General features: G+C 45.8%; 1 protein-coding gene across 1 annotated transcript in view; it reads left to right on the top strand.

Annotated features, from left to right (window-relative positions):
- TTLL1 (TTL family tubulin polyglutamylase complex subunit L1) overlaps positions 1-15457 on the top strand; it is a 123849-nt gene that overhangs the window by 75367 nt on the left and 33025 nt on the right. The gene's annotated exons all lie outside the window — the stretch shown is intronic.

Below are 15457 nucleotides of genomic sequence, written 5' to 3'. Positions count from 1 at the left end.
CCAGAGGCGCAAAGCAATAACTAGAAGTGCATAACGGAACAGGTGAGAACAGTGAGAGGGCGATAAGACAATTCAGGAGAGGACTCACTCTCTGTTTCTTACTTCCCCTGTCTCTCTCCCCCTGCTCACAATTATGTGGAGCACCCAAGATAACTGGGTACTGTGCCAATCTGACTCTTCCTCTGCCTTTTCCTTTTGTCCAACTGTGTGCCAAGTTGACCTGGAAGAGACAGAGCAGTAAGGCAGCAGTTCACATTGCATTTTATATGGAGCTCAGTGGTGGCGCAGTGCCCCTGGCCTTGAACCTCCAAGTCAAACCTGGAGGACGGGCAACTAGGGTTCTTGTGACGTGTGTACCAGGCCAGTATTGACCCACTAACAAGTGTCTATATGAATGTAAAAAATAAATAAATCAGATTCTGTTAAAAATCTGTGCTGAGATTTGGAGTGTCTGACTAAGACTCAAGAGGATATATGAGCATCTGTTTAGGTCTGACTTTAATCAAGAACCTAATTTCAAAACTGTAGTAAGCCTCCCAGGGGGACCATGTCAGCTGTGTATTTTTACGAGTGTTTATTGCAGTCATTCTTTGTATATCAATATAACCGGTGATACGTGCTCTGGAGGAATAATTACACAAACGGGGGATTGGGGTTCTCCGTGCATATCGCCGCTGAAGCCTGCAAGACCCCAGGAACTTCAGAACCACTTTGAGGTTAAATGTTTTAAAGAACATTACCTAAGAAATACAAAAATGGAAAGTGTCATATAGTAGGGAGTACATATGTGGGAATTAAGATGCAAATAAGGCATCCTGGATTCCCTCTACTCATCCCCGCCCAGCCACCTTGTAGCAGATCAAACAAATAACTGAAACATGTTGAGAGTATACACTGAACTGTCAGTTTTGTTTAAGTCTCCTAATCCCCAGAGGGAAGAAAATGTACTTGGGCTCAGTGCATAATCATAACTGAGGTCAGTCAGGAGGGTAGCAGTTTTTGACTAGCTATTTCAGCATTCCTGTTCACTCATAATATAAAATGCACAAATGAGATATCTGTGCTGGTGCCTTTTCCTGCCATCTTGTTATGTACTCACAATACCATACTGGTGCTACTGGTATATCCAGTGTAAAATGTGATGCAAACAATGCTAATCTCATTGAAATCCATGACTACACATCTACTGGCTTCAGTGTTTTGTGATCACTGCTGCTCTTTACACCAAATTCCGCTTCCAGGTAACCAAAGAAAGTCCGGGGGCAGCAATTTCAGGGCCCTTGAGTGGAGCTCTTGAGAAAAGCTGTCAGCAACTTGTCTCTCGGGGCTAGAATGGTATGCACTCTCAATTTATATGTCTGCCAGCCTAGGGAATACAGCCTAGTTGCGTAACACTACAATTGTTTTTCTAGAAGGAACACTGATTTAAGCTTCTTTAATCTGGAGCTGGTGTAGCATGGTGGCTACAAGCAAGAGCTGAGTCAGGAAGTCTGTCTCTTGCTGAAATCTCAGCACAGCCATGAAGTGGCCTCAGGCAAGCCATTAGGTCTTAGGTCTCTCTCCCCACCACCCCCTAATAGGGGGAATAATAACACTGGCCTTCTTTACAATGTTGCCATCAGGACTGCTGAAATAACGTATGTAAAGTGCTTTGAAAAGTTTAAAACAAAAACTAGGTTGTGTCATCTTACTAAAGGATTCTAACTTTTTAAACTGTTCTGATGGGGGCACTGTGAAATAAAGGTTGCAAAAAAGCAACTGAATTGTCTTATCGCCCGCTAACTGTTCTCACCTTGTGAGAGTTTGGCCCTAAAATGCAGTATATACATAACTTAAATAAACAATCAAGGGAATTTTAAGTGTAGGAATAACTACTCCATTAGGTTCTGTGATCCATTTCCCCGCACAATTATTTCTTTGAAAACATCCCCCCACCCCAGTGTAGATTGCAAGCTCTCAGGACAAGGACTGAGTCTTCGGGATAGCACCCTTTCTTGGTATGGTTGAATAGTGACACTCGTATATTCCTGAAGCAATATTCACCGCTTTATGATATTTATATCCCACCTTTCTCCACTGAGCTCGGGGCAACATCTCTCTGGGTCTATTTCAACTGAATCCGCATGCTTATCTTGTGGGGTATCTTTCTTAAGTTGAGGAAGAGTGACTGGCTAATGCCGTGGAAACCATTTCACGTTTCAAGGGGATCATCAAGGGCAGGCGTGCTTGGGCGCCTATCTCCAGCTCCAAGCCCTTTTAATGAACCAGTTGCTCCTCTTCACCGATGCTGCTTGCTTCCTTGCCTCTCTCTCTGGCCCAGACGGCGGTGGGGCTGACAAGGAGAAACAGTTGATGCCGCCTTCTTGCTCACTTCCTGTTAAGCAAGCAAGTGGTGGCAATGATGAGAAAGAGGATGAGAAGCAATAGCAGCTGATGCCAATGGCGGGGAGAAGGCAGATTCACTGAGAGAGGGGCCCCAGTGCAGGTGTCTTGCCCCAGGCCTCTGAGAAGCCCGGAGTTGGCTCTGTCAACAAGATGAAAGACTTGCTCTTCTAGGATATATCCAGTATTAAAAGTGCACAAAAACACTGCGAGGTTTAAAAAAGCAAACTACGTTTAATTATCGACTCAAGGCAATCAAAACCGTTATCCTTAAACCATTAAATCAGCATCTCCTGTATGTAAAGGACTTTTAAAAAGGAGGCAATTCATGATGCCTTAATGGCGCACACGATTTGTCAGTTGAGGCAGCTGGCCCTGTGTGACTGCTTCAAGGTCTCCCATGTTCTACATGGCTGTGTGAAGATTTGAATCCAGGTCTCCAGCTCCAAGTAGTTTCAATGGACCAGTTTCTTTTCGTGAAAGAGTACTAATTTTTTTCTGGTTACATGCCACTTCTTATCTGTACCCCCCAACTAGGGGTAGCCCAGTGCGCTACTTTATAGAGGACAGTCCTCTATTTAATGTGTTGCCTACATCTATGGGCATTTCTACACTAGCCTAAAACCTTGCATTTAAAACAGGGCTTTTTGCTTCTGTTTTAAATGCAGGATCATCACTGACTCCCTTTACATGCGCTTTCCCCCCACCCCTTCTCCCCGTATCCGAGTCTTCCATTATCGTTCATGGATCTCACTCCTCTTCTTGTCGCTTTAACTCTTTTCACGGAGGAAACTGAAGCGGAACACAATGGGGTGATTTGATAGCTCATTATCTGCCATCTCTTTAAAAACAGAACACGGGGCATTTCGTGCAGGAGGGTCACGGCATCATGTTGTTGTTGTTGTTGTTGTTCAGTCGTTCAGTCGTGTCCTACTCTGCGTGTCCCCATGGACCATAGCACGCCAGGCCTTCCTGTCCTCTGCTCTCTCCAGGAGCGTGCTCAAGTCCATATTCATTGCATCGGTGATGCTATCTAGCCATCTCATCCTCTGCCGTCCCCTTCTCCTTTTGCCTTCAGTCTTTCCCAGCATCATGGTCTTTTCCAGAGAGTTTTCTCTTCGCATTAGGTGGCCAAAATATTTGAGCTTCAGCTTCAGTATCTGTCCTTCCAATGAGCAGTCAGGGTGGATTTCCTTTAGGATGGACTGATTTGACCTCCTTGCAGTCCAGGGGACTCGTAAGAGTCTTCTCCAGCACCACACGGCATCATGTAAAGAGCCCTCAAACGTCCATGAGGGATCAATCTCAATCGTAGGATAAAAGCTCCGTGTGATGAAGCCCTATATGTCAGAGACGTTCCGTAATAACTGATAGTTAGACTGAGGGTAGGATTGCACTTCATCCTCAGTTCTCCAAAGCCACTACCTGAGGCTAGTGGAACACCCTGCCATTGGCGAAGTCTGCCAGATCCTCTGCGTCTGGGAGCAAAGTCCTTTCAGAAGGCTATTAAAAACTTGAATTACGCTAAGGGCATGCCCTAAGAGATTCTGGGTTGTGTATCTGATTTCTGCTCCAGCATTTCTGAATTATTGGCTAAATTGTGCGTGAAATATTTATAACGTTTATGGTGATTTTACAATGTAATTGCACCACACGTTGAACACTTCTGTTTGAAATACAGAAAATAAAATTTTAAATAAATACATTTTTAAAGGTCGTGGGTGCTCGAGCCTGCCACCTTCAGACTTGGAACAGCTCCCTGTAAAATCCTGGGCACACTGGGGTGGTTCTTTAATTACACTCTGAGGTGCTCAGTTATTGATTTGCTTATTCCAGGGGGCTGTCTCCTCACAAAAAAGGGGGATTGGGGGCCAGGCTAAAAAAACAACATTAAGGGTGCATTCCTATGCCTGTTTAGACAGGAAAAGACCTACAATTCCCAGCATGCCTCAGGTACGCTGGCTGGGGCATGCTGGGAATTGTAGGACCTTTTTCTGTCCAAACGGGCATAGGATTGTGCCCTAGGGGATCCATCCTATGCCTGTTTAGACAGGGAAGGTCCTACAATTCCCAGCATGCCTCAGGTACGCTGGCTGGGGCATGCTGGGAATTGTAGGACCTTTTTCTGTCCAAACGGGCATAGGATTGTGCCCTAGGGGATCCATCCTATGCCTGTTTAGACAGGGAAGGTCCTACAATTCCCAGCATGCCTCAGGTACGCTGGCTGGGGCATGCTGGGAACTGTAGGACCTTTTTCTGTCCAAGCGGGCATAGGATTGTGCCCTAGGGGATCCATCCTATGCCTGTTTAGACAGGGAAGGTCCTACAATTCCCAGCATGCCTCAGGTACGCTGGCTGGGGCATGCTGGGAACTGTAGGACCTTTTTCTGTCCAAGCGGGCATAGGATTGTGGCCTAGGGGATCCATCCTATGCCTGCTTAGACAGGGAAGTCCTACGACTCCCAGCACGCCCCAGCCAGCTCCTTCAGACGCCCGCCGTCTGAGCGCCTCGGCCCGTCCGGCTTCCACCCAAACTCCCTCAGCTTCGCCTTTTTTTTTTTTTAGGCGAGGAAGTTGGCCTTTGATTGACAGCCTGTAAGCGCCCGGGGGAAACCAATGGGACGCACTCCTGGGCGAAAACGGCTCAGGGGGCGGGCCGGTGACGTGAGGCGGGGCGGGGCGGGGCTTGCCCAATCGGGACGGACGCTCAGGGGGCGGCCAATCCGAGCGCGGCGGGCGCCGTGGGGAGGCGGCGGCGGCCGGGGAGGAGGCAGTCGCTGGGACGCCGCGGCGCGAGAAGGACGCGCCCGGGGGCGGGGCGCTGGCGGTGGGAGTCGCCGGCCCGCTCGCTCGGTCTTTCCCGGAGAGGCTGGTCGGCGCGGAGCCGCTGAGGTGAGGGCTCGTGCGCGCGCAGGCTGGCACCCCGCGCCCGCGCCGGGGAGGGCCGGGGAGAGCGGGGGAAGCCGCCGGCCTCGTGGCCCCCGCGCTGGGCTCGGCTCCGGGGAGAGCGGCGGAGGCCCGCTGCCCGGCTGTGGTTCGGCCCCCGCCGGCCGGGACCGCGGGCTGGGGCCGGGGCCGCTCAGTCCGGCCGCTGCGGGAGGCCGGGGAAGGGCTGCGGAGGTGCCCGGCGCACCCCGCCGGCCGCGCGCTCCCCGGCCGGAGGCGGGCAAGGCGGGCTGGGCAGCCGCCTGCCGGGGATGCTCCGACGTGGGCTCCTGCACTGGGCAGGGGCTGGGCTCGCTGGCCTCGCAGGCCCCTTCCTGCCCCGCCGCCCTGCGATTCCAGGGTTCCGATTGGGCCAAGGAGGCCTCCGGGGAGGCCCGGCACGGGGCCCGGGCTTTTCGGCCCCGAGCCAAGCGCTCCTCAGGGCTGGCTGTTTGCCCGCCCGCCCCCGGTGGGAAGGGTGGTCGCGGTGGCAGCAGAGCTGTGGTTGGTTGATTGCATTTATATGCCGCCGCCTTTCCTCCCGAGGGAACCCAAGGCGGTGTACGTTCTCCTCCTCCTCCTCCCTTTTTATCCTCACAGCAACAACCCTGTGAGGTGGGCTGGGCTGAGAGTCTGTGACTGGCCCGAAGTCACCCAGTGAGCTTCCACGGCTGAACGGGGACTAGAACCCGGGTCTCCCGGCTCCCAGTCCAACACTCTCGCCCCTGCACCACACTGGCTCTGTGCATGGAAGGTGCTTATCCCGTTCCTCTTCCCTCCAATTGAGAAGATGGATATATTGGTGTGTGGCTTATGTGGATGTGGAGTAAAGCTGGGGGGGGGGGGGGAGCCTGGTTACAGATGACTACTTAATCACACATCTGTGTGGTACAATTCTCCTTACCAATCGGAACTTGTTCGTATGGAACAGTTAACCTATCTTGTGATGTGATGGGCATCCCCCTGTTGGCTTCAGTTTCCAGGCACTGTGCTGCCTGTGAACCTAGAATATTTTCTTGCAGTTGGTGGAGGTGTCTGTTCTCCGTTGTTTAAATCTGCATCTTGTTTCTGGCTGACTTGCAGATTTGATTTTTCTTAAACCCGTGTGGCCTGGTAGGCAAAGCTACAGATGTGGAGATGACTGGCAATTCTGGCGCTAGGGGGTGGACTATTGACGGCATTGAAAGTAGCTTCTATATGGGCTCCAGCGTAACCACTACAGATAACTGTCTGAGTTCCTTGCTTATTCCTTGGGCGGAGATGTTTCTTAATGATTGAACTGTTAACAAGTAGGAGTGTTCCCCAAGCATGTTTTCCTCTGCAACTGGAATTTCATGCAACCTAGCTCCTGTCCATTGTGTGTCTTTATTTTTTAAAATATGTTTATATTGTTAATTCCCTTTAAAGTCTTCAATCACCTTAAAGACTAATATCTATTATTGTTGTTATTATTTTATTAAGGATAAGTATGTAGCTTTTAAGATGCCACAAGGCTCTTTGTATTTCCAGAATCTCATTTAGAGAGATGGAACATGTTGTCTTTCCCCCCTCTCTCTCTCCTTAGGAAAAAAAGGTTAAGGGCAAGACTAAACATGACGCAAAGGGAATTCTGACTGCGATGTCCTTTCTGCCTTTTTCTATCTTGCTAATCAGCATGGAACTTGTATGATTTTCTCAGCAGAGCTAAGAGCAGCTGGGTGAAGAGAAATGACTACTAGGGAAATGGGGTGCAGGGAGAGGGTACTCTCTCTTCTGCCCCACTTCCCTGTTCTTCAAAGCAGTTGTGTTTGGCTGCTGATTGATGTTTAAAAAATATAAAACAAAAAACCATCCCCATGAGACATTATGAATCTCTTGTATCATGTCTAGTTTTGCCTTAAGAGGCTGTGCCTTGTGACGTTTCCTCTTTGAGGCATTTGGAAGAAGGTATTTGGTGAGTGCGACAAAGCACGGAAAGATTATCTTATGGAATAATCTGAGGTGTGGCAAATGGGACAAAGGTAAAAGAGGGCAGACTCTTGAAAAAGCAACGGGGTGGGCAGGAATGGTTGCGTGCTATCTTGGTTTTGCTGAACCTAGTGAGTTCTGTGCTCATTTGTGACCACAGTGATTGGGTATCTTTCTGTAAATCCTCTAGTTCTTGTATTCAGGTAGCTGAGAAGGGCGAAATTGAATTTTAATTATACTGCAGGCTTGGAAAAAGTTGGAGGATAAGAATAAAGTCCAAAGGTGATGGTAGTAATTAACTGTCCTTTATCCTGGGGAACATTTTAGTGACATACCTGGTAAAAGGGTATAAATGACATTCCTGTTAATCTTTCTATATCTTTCCTCTCTGTTCCCTCCTTACATTGCTCTGCAGTGAGGTTTTATTTCAAAATAAGCAATTCCTTCTGAGTAGTAATGGGAATACAATTATAGGTAGTTCGGACATGTTCTGCCACTGGCACTTCTTGCCATAAGGAACACAATCTCGTGATCCCAAGATGGAAATGCTCCCATGAGCATTGTGGGCTGAAGGGTAGGCTAGAAATATACAAATTGAACAGGACTTTTAAAAACGAACAGTGACACTACTGGTATTTGCAGTGTTTGGCTGCATCTTTCCTCAGCTAGTTGGTTGCCCTGGCTGTAATGAGTCAGATGCTTGTGTGGCTGAGTTACTTTCCTCTCCCTCCACCCTTTTAGAAGAGACCTGCTGTATGAGGCAAAAACATCATTTATTCATATACCCAGTTACACAAGATTCAGCTTTCCTGGTGGCCCACCTCTTCTGATTGAAATCATAGTCTGGTGAAGATAATTCTAACTCTGGATGTGTATATTGTTTAGTTCCTCTGTAATTATCCCAATAAATTTGCTGTTTTTCGTGAAATACAGCAAAACAAGCCCAGGAACTGAGTTAAATGTTCCTATATATCTGGTTTTCTTCCTTAACACACTTTTCTTAAGAGCGCCAAACTATTCCTTTCTTTGGGAAATATTTCTGTTTGAATCTTGAGGATTGCTCACATCTTCATCAGGATGATGTTGGTTGAAATGTTCAGTTTTACATTTATGCTCTACTTTGGGGCCATAGAAAGTTTAAAAAAAAAAAATTAACTCACGCGCACACCAGATTGGGAACAGGAATGTCAAATCAACATCTTAAACGGGTTCTAAACTTTCAAAGACCTGGTTGATAGACTCTTCTGAAGACTCCAGTAGAATGTGTTTGGCATATTTTCCTTGTGAGTACCATAAAAAGGCTACCACCCCCCAAACATTCTATTTCTAATATAGAAATGCATTGTTCAGGTTTCTCAAATGTAATATTGTGCGCAATAAAGGTTATAGGAATGATTTTTGCAATATGCCACACTAACTTTTAACAGACTTTCAGAATTAGTGTTGCTCGTTAAATACATGTTACATTTGCTAGCTCTATCATTTCTTAAGCCTTCTAGTTTAGAGTAGGGATTGGCAACTTGATTAAAATGGGCCTAATGTAGCCTTGAGGCTCTTCTGTGCTGCTCAGTAGTTCTTGTAAAAATGAAATCTAGTTTCTCAGCATTCTCAAAATTCTAGCCCTCATAGTTTGAGAGAAGCATGTGTGATGGAAACCTGGTTGGGCGAAGATGGTGGGGGTTTATTTGACCCAACAGTGCACACCAGGTTTTCAAGTTCAGCAGCAGACAAGTTCTAATGGGTAGGAAGGTAGAATCACAGTGATTTATTGTGAGCCTATCCCCCTATTGAGATACTCAGTCTGGCAATCTCCAAGATTGTGTGTATCTGGAGATAGGGCAGTGAACTAGGACAGAGATACTTTTGGTGTACTGATCATCCTGCTGCCCAGCCTGCCTGAATGTCTTGAGGTAGTGTCCCCCAAACTGATTGTGATGGGAATGAGCCCCCTTATTAGGAGTGGCTCAGAAGTTTATGGCCTCCATGACAATTATGGATCTGTTACTATTTGGCCCTATGCATGGGACACACACTCGATCTGGTTTTTGCTAATCAGGATGAAGGTAATCTGTATGGTCAGATAACTAGTAGGATTTAGATTTTCTTGGTCTCTTATCCTTTTCAGGGGCGGGGCACCTATTACATTGGTCTGTCCCCAGAGATTAATGGATGTGAATGGATTCTTGAATGCTCTGGGGGATCTTCACGCCATTAGAACTGGTGATCCTGTTGAAGGCCTGGCTGACCTGTGGAATGAGGAGATCAATGCATTTTCTCCTGAGTGTTCTCTCCTGTGGCAGAGAGCACAGGCTTCTTGGTTCTCTGGGGAGCTTAGGGCAATGAAGTGCCTTGGTAGACTAGAGCGGTGATGGAGGAAAACTCTGGCTGAACACATGATGTTAGAGCTCATTTTAGGACCTATTCCATCTTAGGGCAGTAAAGAAATCCGTCTTCTGTCTCAGCACAGTGTCTGGTGATTAAGGGGCTGCCCTCCAGGGCTAGGGTGGACAAGCCTTTTGAAGCCTGTTGTGACAAGCTTGCAAATCACTTTGCTGATAAAATCGCTCATATCCACTCCAAATCAAATTCCACATTGAGAATAGATTCTGGTGGGATGCTTGAAGCAGCTGCTTGTCGAGTTTTGATGAATGAATTTCAGTTCAGTCTGAGGATGTGGACAAGTTGCTTGAGGGGTGGTGGTGAGGTCGTAGACCCATGTCCATCTTGACTTGTAAGGGCTACTAGAGGGAGTTTGGCCAAGTGTGTGGTGAGAGTTCTTAATGGCTCCTTGAAAGAGCTATGTTTTGGTTCCTCTAAAAGGTATGTTGAGAACTTTATTAAAGACTTCATTGGCTTCCACCACCTTTGATAATTATAGGCCAAATTTTAATCTCCCTTTGTTAAGAAAGGTCATGGTGGCATTGCAGCATTAGGCTTTCTAAGATTAAGCCAACTATCTGGATTGTCTTCAAGGCCTAGTTTTGGCATGGAAACAGCCTCAGTTGCCTTGGTGGATGAGCTGTGCTGAGAACTGGACAGAGTGTTTTTTCTGCTGGACCTTTCAATGATATTCAATACCATCAACTGTGTTATCCTTCTGGGGCTCTTGGCTAATATGGGGCTTGGTAGTTGCAGTCATATTTGGTTGAGTGTACCCAAAAGTGATGCTGGTGGGGCTATTGATGGGCTCCTTGGCTACTGGGTTCCAAAGGTCTCTGTTTTGTCTCCCATGCTTTTTAACACTGAAGCCACTGGAGGAGGTCATTCAGAGTTTTGGGCTAGCATTTAATCTATATGCTTATCTTTCCTTCTCAGCAGACATCAAGGAGGCTGTGAAAGTCCTGAACTGGGCACAGTGGGGGTGTGGATGTGGGCAAATAAACTGAGATGCTATCCAGAAGAGATTGAAGTATGCAGCTTGGGAGTGCTCCTAGATCCAGTGCTATTCCTGGATGGCCAGGTGGCTGTGGTGGCCAGGAGAACCTTTGCCTGGGCTTAGCTGGTGCATCCTTCTCTTCCTGAGGAAGGTGGTTTTGTCCCTGGTAATTCATTTCTTAATCACCTCACAGTTAGATTACTGTAACACGCTATGTGGGGTTTCCCTTGAAAAGTGTTCAGAAACTTCAGCTAGTGCAAAATGCTGCAGCTAGACAATTTTCTGGAGTGCATTTTACAGACCATATAACACCAGTCTACGCTGTCTTCTGGTTTGTTTCTGAGCCCAATTCAAGGTGTTGGTTTATTTTATTTATTACATTTATATCCCGCCCTTTTCCTCCTTAAGGAACCCAAGGTGGTGTACCTCCTCTCCATTTTATCCTTACAACAACCCTGTGAGGTAGGTTGGGGTGAGAGTCTGTAACTGGCTGAAAGTCACCCAGTAAGCTTCCATGGCAGAGTGGGGGCTAGAACCCGGATCTCCCGAATCCCAATCCAACACTCTAGCCACTACACCACACAGGCTGTTTGTAGGTTCTTACCTACAAAGCCCTAAATGGCTTGGGGCCAGGACTACCTCTTCCCATATGAGGCTGCCCAAAATTTGTGTTTATCATTTGAGGTCCTGCGACGGGCCCCACCAGTGAAGCAAGGTTGATGGTCACTTGGGATGGGATCTTTTGTGTAGTGGCACCCTGGCTATGAAATTCCCTCCCTGCTCTAGTGTCCTTAAGGTTTTTGGTGAACACGATTTTCCACTGAGCTTTTAATAGATAATCCTGCTCTCAGGTTTTACTACTGCCCTCTGATTTTATTGTAATTCAAATTTGTTATGATTGTATTATTTTTATTGTTTTTCCTTTTATTGTACTTTGCCTTGAGCAGTCTTTGACCAGAGGGTTGATTTACAAAAATGCCAATAAACTTAAAAAATAAAAATAAGTTCAAGTGCTGTATAACTGTTATTGCTGAATGTATTTCCCGTCACCATTTATATTCAGTGTGTGCGTGCATGTTATGAGTGATGTATTAACATAGCTGATGTAATCAGTCTTATTTTGTAGCGGGAGCCATCACAAGCAGTAACACCTGGCAACAGATCATGACATTGTCCAGGTTCGAACAATCAGTGGGGGAAGCAATGCAGCATTGGTTGTTTCCCCTGCTCCATCGTATGACTGGAATTATCCTAATTACCCACACCGTGTCATCCAAACCTGGTGCATGGCACAAGTATAGTGCATTTTCACCCACTCTGTAACCCACGGCTTGCAGAATGGGTTGTAGCGTGGGTGAAAACGTGCCATGTGCCGGGTTTGGATGATACGGCACCCCACGGTGCGGGTAATTAGGGTAATCCCAGTCATGTGATCAGCACAGGTGGGGGAAACAATGGGAAACAACCATTGTTCCTCCTGCTGATCTTCTGAATGAACTCATGTCTTTTTATTCATGTTTGTATTATTCATGTTTTACATTTTAGATCTTGTAGACAGTGTAATAATGTTTTTGGATTTAATCATTATTTTCCAGTATATGTTTTACAAAAACAAAAAACCCAGTCATGAAAGTAAACCTCAGTTTTGAAATTTAGTTCTTCATTCAGAACAGAGTTTCCTTTTGGTCTTGGCCTGTGGAGTGCCACAGACATACCTATTAAAACTACGTAAGCTACCCTGTTCTTGGTAATTTGGTACATAAGTATTATTTGTGAGGTGGCTTGCAGAGAAATTAACATGGACGGGTGCTGTAAATGCCTGTATTTGCCTCTTGCAGCAAAAGGCTAAGAAATTTCTTGTGACATAAGCTTTTGTGGACTATAGTACACTTCATCAGATGTATGAAATGCTGAGAGTTGGGTTTTTATACATTTCATATTGTGGGGCAGGGGGAGAAATGTAAACACTGATATCAGAAGGAAATTAAATGTAGGAAGTACTGACATTGACTGCTTATGCCAGAATAAATGTCTTAAAAATGCCACAAGATTCTTAGTTGTTATATCTAATCTGAGCTACTTGTTATAGTTTTTCATAGACTCTAACAGATAGTGGCACGCTTGTCAATCCTTTAAAAATAATAGCACCACCACCAATTCAGCGAAGGATAGTGTCTGTAGTTACCTCTGCTCTCCCAATTTTGGTGAGATTTTACTGTCTTTGATGGACTGGGAAATGTTCCATAAAAAAAACTGCTGTGCAAATTAAGACTAATTTGCATAGGATAATCTGCATCAGAAAAATAAATTTGCATTGGAATATTTTCTGATGCCTTAGAAGGGGTGGGCAATGCATTGGGTCACTTGCCTTTGTGCCGCAGTCATGCCACCAGATTCCTAGCAGAATCACTGGGAATTTAGGCACACATCCACCCTCAGAAGTTGCCCCCACCCTAGAGTGATCAAATTTAGCATATTTATTTTACTTCTGTTTAGTAAACAAAGAGTACCCATGTTAATTTTTTTTGTCCCCATACACCATGAATATTAGACCTGAAATATTTGAGGGGGAAAATGAAAGCACACTTAATGGCCCTGTTCAGACGTAACTTGGGGAAGGGTGGTTAGGCTAACCATGGTGCATGGTACTAATAACCATGCCGTGTGCTCCTGCCACATGTGCACAGAACCAAGGCCCACAGCATGGTTAGCCTAACCACCACCACCACCCCTCCCTGTCTTGCAAAACGCCTCAGCCCTCTGGCTGGGCTGCCAGACATCCCAGCGGCCTCAGCTGAGCAAGCGGCCATCTTATGGCCGCCACAGGTAGCCACCTTGGGGCCAGCACCGCAGCCACTGCCTCCCCCACTGGGTCGCTGCGCATGGGAATGTTTTTGTTTTCCATGCTGGTGTTTATGCCTGGGAGCACAGAGCATTCAAGGTCCTGTGTTGATAACAGCGGCGTGGGATCAAAACCATGTTTGTTCCCTGCACAATCCTCCAATTTTATGTTGCCGGTGGGGATGGAGAGCAAGAAGGTTGCCTCTCAGCTGTCGCATCATGTGTTGCTAGGCAGATTTTGACCATTGAGATCTGGAGCACTGGCAGGAGCGGCTGGGCTGATTTTGGCTGCTCTTCCCGTGGAGCTCTATAGTAGCACTCAGTTAACCACGGGGGCCTAGTCAGATGTTATGCCAACACATGGTTACTTGGTTAGGGCCGCTAAGCACGTTGCAGCAAGTGGTTAGTGAGTGTGGTTAGTCTGTGGTTAATAAACCACCATGATTGGGAAAAATGCTGTTCGGACATCATGCTAAGCCATCATGGTTAGATCAAAAATGCTAACCATCATGGCTTAGCGTGATGTTTGAACAGGGCCAGTGTTCCTTTTACATGTGAATTTTAGAACTACATTAATTGACTGCTGTAGTATCTAACCAGATCAAGCCCAGAAACACAGGATCTGAACTGTCAAGAATGCACATTTTCGTCACATGTGATGACTCTTGTTACGTGATGAGAAACTGAGCATGACTTGGAGCATCCCTGTTAATCAGCAAAAGATATATCAATAATTTTAATAAGGTATGGAAAAAATAACTATGCTAGGAATCCTACCGAGAGGATTCAAGAACTATTTTCCCCCATGGAGTCAAAATTTTACGTCTCTAGTCTTTCTATAAAACTGTTCTTTCTATAAAACTGTTCTTCCTATCACATAGTTTTTAGAAATCATTTTGGGGGAGTAAAGGCCAGGTAGGATATATGAATGCCATATCATTGTATTCAGCTCATGGACATTTTTTTCATCCTTCTAAAAGAAATTTTATAATCCAGAATTGTTGGGGAAAAGCAGCAAAAGGCCCTTACAAAAATAAGCTGAGATAATGTGTGCAAAACCAGCTCAGTTTCTTAGTTCCTATGACATCTGCAATGTAGGCCTGACTCTTGAGACTAATATTTTAAAACGTTTTATAGCATTGACTATGTACAGTTGTACACTGAATTAATGAGACAGCTTTCTGACTTAAAGGGCGTTTCCTAGTAATGGGAGGGGAACAAACCCTTTCTTGTCATACAGAAATGTGTATACTTGCCACGTATACGCATTACTTAATGCACTAAAGTGTTAAGCTTGGCCCAAGATAGCTCTCAAGTGTCAGCTGTTACTGAGGTTTAAATTCTGTTGAACTGCAAAATAAGCTACCGGTTCTAAGTGGGCTTCAGTCATTAATATATTCTTGGTATGGTTGGTGGAAAAGGCGTGAACTGAAATTAAACACATGCCAAGACACCACTGAATGGTTTGATTCTTTGCAACAGCATACCTAATAAATCTGGCTATATTTTGAAATACGCATGCTGAGTGTGTGGTTAATCTGAATTTGAAAAATATTGTGACAAGATAAGATAGAGGATACTTTGAAAATGCTTTAGGCACAATTGGAAAAATAATTAAATACTTGTGATAGTTCTGTAGCCAGAAATAATTTCACTCATGTAGAACATCAGGTTTGTCTAAAGGCCTGCTCAGATATTACTTGGGAGAGATTTCCACCTGGTAAGAATCTAGTGCTATTATGCTCCCCCTCCCCTATCGAGAGGACTGGGGAGAATGTCTGCTCCAAGCTGTATTAGAATATGGCATCTTCCCAATGCCCCAGTCCAGTAGATATAGTACCAAGAAATACCATTCATGGTTTACCTCTGTAACCTTCTGGGTCCAAAGTGAGCAGTGGTCTCAATTGGTACCTGTGTACTGCTGTTCCTCACAAGTATGGGTGGGTTGGGGAAACACTTTGGCCTGGTTTACACATACCATCAGCC

The sequence above is a fragment of the Heloderma suspectum genome, chromosome 7 (genome assembly GCF_057233095.1).
Source record: "Heloderma suspectum isolate Gila_16-S chromosome 7, 16-S_ref, whole genome shotgun sequence".
Taxonomy (NCBI): domain Eukaryota; kingdom Metazoa; phylum Chordata; class Lepidosauria; order Squamata; family Helodermatidae; genus Heloderma; species Heloderma suspectum.
This window is presented reverse-complemented; position numbering and strand designations above follow the sequence as displayed.